This window comes from Panthera pardus, unplaced genomic scaffold, assembly GCF_024362965.1.
Source record: "Panthera pardus isolate Hobbes unplaced genomic scaffold, ASM2436296v1 HiC_scaffold_8, whole genome shotgun sequence".
Taxonomy (NCBI): domain Eukaryota; kingdom Metazoa; phylum Chordata; class Mammalia; order Carnivora; family Felidae; genus Panthera; species Panthera pardus.
The window spans coordinates 66,573,292-66,577,884 of record NW_026527013.1 but is presented as its reverse complement, the minus strand read 5'-3'; the positions used below and the strand labels follow the sequence as shown (position 1 = coordinate 66,577,884).

The 4,593-nt window shown below is 37.4% G+C and overlaps 1 non-coding gene across 1 annotated transcript; it reads right to left on the bottom strand.

Annotated features, from left to right (window-relative positions):
- Positions 1–3,612: 3,612 nt before the first annotated feature.
- LOC128775830 (U4 spliceosomal RNA) lies at positions 3,613–3,752 on the bottom strand. Its single transcript, XR_008420790.1, has one exon. It is a non-coding gene; the product is annotated as a U4 spliceosomal RNA (small nuclear RNA).
- Between the last annotated feature and the right edge of the window lie 841 nt (positions 3,753–4,593).

Sequence of the window (4,593 nt, the reverse complement as noted above, 5' to 3'; positions counted from 1 at the left end):
ATTTTTTTCTGTAGCTTGATTATGAAGCCTTTACGTGTTTATCCCAGTTGGTGATTTTGAACTTCTGACAATAGTGACACTTGTAGGACAGTAGTGAAAACCTGGTCTTCGTAATGGACAGTGGCTCCATTGTATACACATAAAGAAAAAAAATGAGTCTTGACCCCATTGTCACACCGTACACAAAAATCAATTCCCAATGGATTCTAGATACAGAATCATGAAACTCTGAGGCCTTTAGAAGAAAACATACACCATGCTCATGACCTTGAGTTGGGAAAAGACTTCTTAACCAGGATACAACAAACACTGCTCAATATAAAGAAAAGAGAAACGGATTTTAATAAGGTTAGGCATTTCGCCTGTCAAAAGACATTAAGATAGCAAAAGGCAAGTTATAGAGTGGGATAGGATTATTGCAACATACCTATCCGATACAAGACTCATACCTTACATATATAAAAGAAAATATTGAGGTGAGCCTATCATCCTGTAGAATTGTCAAATCATTATAGGTACATCTGAAACTAATGCAACATTGTGAGTCAACTATATTTCCATGAAAAAAAGATCAGTCACAGAAATACAAACCATTAAAAACATGGGCTAAACTCTTGAATGATCTCTTTACCACCGAGGTTCTTGAAGTGATCAATAACCATGTGAGAACTATGACAAGCTGTTCAACATTATTAGTTGTCAGGGAAATGCAAATAGCAACTACCATTAGCTACTGGGGTAGGAACACAAGATGGCTAAGACCAAAATGGTTGACAATAATAAGTGTTGTCAAGGCTGTGGAGTCACCAGAGCTCAAGTGCATGGCTCAGGGAGTGACATTATTCTATCCAAACAGAAAATTTCTCGACAGAACCTTGGGAATTTGAAGATGCACTGTCTTGGCCTCAGTTCTGTAGATGCAGAATCAGAGGGGGTAAGACGTCAGCACTTCACATGAAGATGCTGTGGAGGGTCAGCAAACAGGAAGAGAGGGAAGAAAAGACACAAGCAATGCAATGTGGGGTGTTATTTCTTTGGCTATAGCTTCACAGTGAGTGCAGGTTGCAATGGAAAGGTTGGAGGAGGACATAAGCTTCAACATGTTCTGTAGCAAGTGAAAATGAGAGGGCAACTATCTGACCCATATCCCATCAGTCTTGGTTCAACTACAGGGGCGATTATTCTCTTATTCCTTGATTTAACTGTTATAAATTTTACCTGAGGACTATTTCTGCATTTGACTGCTAATTTGAGTTTGGGGCTGTCTTAAGTTCAAGGCTAGAACATACAATCCTGCTTTCACTGTTGTTGAACATACATGCATATTTTTCTGTCTGTTGTAAACCTAGGGGTAAAATTCCTGGATACGTGTACGATTGCACGCACATTTTAAGATTACCAGAAATGCCGCCTTATTTCTATGTCTCAATAATGCCTGGGACTTCTGGTCTAGAGGAAAAACTAATCAGGTAAATGGATTTCCAAATCCATTGACATACTTATAATAGTTTTCCCTTTATTTTCATGTGTCAAATCACATTAATAAAATGACAGGTGTTAAATGAAGCTTACTTTTTTTGAATAAAATGAATTTCCCCTTTATATGTCATTATTGTACACATCTTTGTACTTATTGTGTTAACTTTTAAAGATTTTTGCTTCTATGTTTATAAATGATATTAGTCTTTCATATTTATTTCTCATGATGTCCTTGTCATGCTTGTCCGTCAGAGTCCTGCTGCACTCTCTAAATTAATTGAGAGTACTTCCATTTTTCCTATTCTCTGGAACAATTAGTAAAATCTTAGCATTATTCTTCCTTAAACACTTCCTAGACTTTATCACAGGAGTCATTTAGGCTGGGAATTTTCTTTGGGGAAGGTTTTTCATTAAGATCCAATTTATTTAATTGATAAAAGTTTCTTTGATTTTCTTTCTTTTGTTTTGGTTTTGATAAATGATTTTTCTACCAGCTGGGTATTTCATCTAAATTTTATTTGTGTGATAATATTCTCTAATTCCCTTTACATCTACACTATGTGGTGCTATTCCCTTTCCATCGCTGGTATTGGCCATGTTTATCTTCAGAAATTCTCCTGTTCGTTTCTTCCAGAGATTTATTCACTAATCACAGTTGCCTGAATCAATTATTAAGCAGGATTTGGAGAAATAATTATTTTTCTGATTTACACAATTCTACGTTTATTGGCTGGTAGTATTCTGTGATGAAAAAAAGATTTCCATATTTTTGCCTTCTGAAACAACAAAATGCTTCAGGCTTGCTTTATTATTTTTTTTTTCTGGCTGAAACCCGTAATTATGCATTTCTCCAAGGAATCTCAGTCCCTTTTATATGGAAACGTATTTATACTATAATCTCTGGTTTTTCTCAGCACTAATTGGCCATGAATACTTCTAAGCCCTTTTAGTAGATGGGACTGAGAAATATATTCAAAAGTCATGTCAAACTAATGCCTTCAAACTCAAACTATTAGATTCTTCTTCATATTTTCCATTTCTATGTTTGCTTTTCCCTTCACCCCTAGTGAAAACACTGGTTACAAAAACTATCAGTAATTTCACTCACTTGCAGTATCCTACATTTCATACAAAAACAGTTGCAGAATTATGACCTTACAAAAATTTCAACAAACCACCTGTGAAAAGTTCAAGATTCTTCTGTGGTTTTGTTGTGTTGTGTTTATTTTCCTCTTCAGCATTCTACTTGGTAGGTTTATTTACCCATATCATCTTTACAATAAATTTATCTAAGTGTAGAAAAAAATTTACAGATTTTATACAATTGCATGAAATATATAGATTCACAAAAAAGACAGACATCGTAAAGCTGGATCATTCCATCCAAAACCAAGAGATATTTTATCATTTGCTCAAGCCTGTTTTTGTGTCTCCCAGGGATATTAAAAAAAATGTTCTCTGGGGCACCTGGGTGGCTCAGTTGGTTAAGCGTCCAGCTTCAGCTCAGGTCACGATCTCACGGTTCGTGAGTTCGAGCCCCGGGTCGGGCTCTGGGCTGATGGCTCAGAGCCTGAAGCCTGCTTCCGATTCTGTGTCTCCCTCTCTCTCTGCCCCTCCCCTGTTCATGCTCTGTCTCTCTCTGTCCCCAAAATAAATAAACATTAAAAAAAAAATTGAAAAAAAAAATGTTCTCCATAGATATTTTGTACATTTCTTAGTATGCTGCCTCCCTGGGTATTTTTTATTTTTGTTATCATAATAAAAGGATGTTTTCGTCTCTTTTTTACCTTTACACTGTTTATTGTTTGTGCATATAAATTTTGCCGATTTCTTATAATTTCATCTTAAACTAAATTTATTGAGTTATCACTGTAAAAAAAAATGTCTTAATTTATTCTGAGAAAGTGAGTGGAGAGGAGGGGGGAGAGAGAGAGAGATAACCCCAAACAGGCTCTGCACTGTCAGGGCAGAGCCAGACATGGGGCTCAATCCCAGGAACCAGGAGATCATGATCTGAGCCAAAATCAACACGTGACTCTCAACCCGCTGAGCCACCCAGGCGCCCCTCACTGCAAAAATTTTAAGGGCACTGTCTACTTTGATACACTTTGACAAATGCAATTCCCTGTTTAAGGATCATCATCCTTTCTGCAATGACTGGATATAGAATATTTCCACCAAACCAGAAAATCGTCTTGGGAAAAGTTTTCAATTAGCAATAATCGCGCCTCGGATAAACCTCATTGGCTACGATACTGCCACTGCGCAAAGCTCAGAAAATCGTCTTAAGTCACTTTGCAGTCTGTCTCCCCACCCACAGGCACTAAGTGCACTCTATCACTAAGTTGCACAGTCTTGAGTTTCATACAAATGGTATCCCAAAGATGTCCATGACCTAATGCACTAATCCCCAGGAATTGTGAACGTGACCTTACATTGCAAAAAGGAATCTGGGAATGACCGAGAAACACAATCCGCAAATACACTACCCGAGTTATGATGAACTGGCATGCAAAGGTGGGGTGGGAGAGGAGACACAAGGATACCACACCACACTACTTGGAGCGAGTTCCAGCTCTGCATTCTAACACGTGAAACAAAGAGAGACAAGTAGTGTTTTATGTCTAGCTCTTTTTCTCAGCTTAAGGTCACCGAGACTCATCCACGTTGCTTCCTGTTTTAATGTGGGGAACTGTTCCGGTGCACAGTGATAGCACAACGTATTTATCCTTTCATCTGCTGATGAATACTTGGTTGTTTTAAGTACATGGCTATTGTCAATACCGCTGGATTTTGAAAGTATAAATTTACGTTTGTCTGGGGTAAATAATAAGTAGAATAACTGGGTCATTAGGTGAGTTTATGTTTAATTATATACAACTCTTTTTCAAAGTGGTTGGGTCATTTCACATTTTCATCAACAAAGTTCTAGTTGTTCTCTCTCCTCTCTTAACACGAGGATTCCAGCCTAAATTTTAGCCATTCTTACAGGTCTGTCATGGGGCCTTATTCTTGTTTTCATTTGCAATTTCCTTTTTCATCATCTACTGGTATTTCTCTATCTCATTGTGTACAGTACCTATTAAAATTTTCAGCCCCAAAGTCAACAACTAA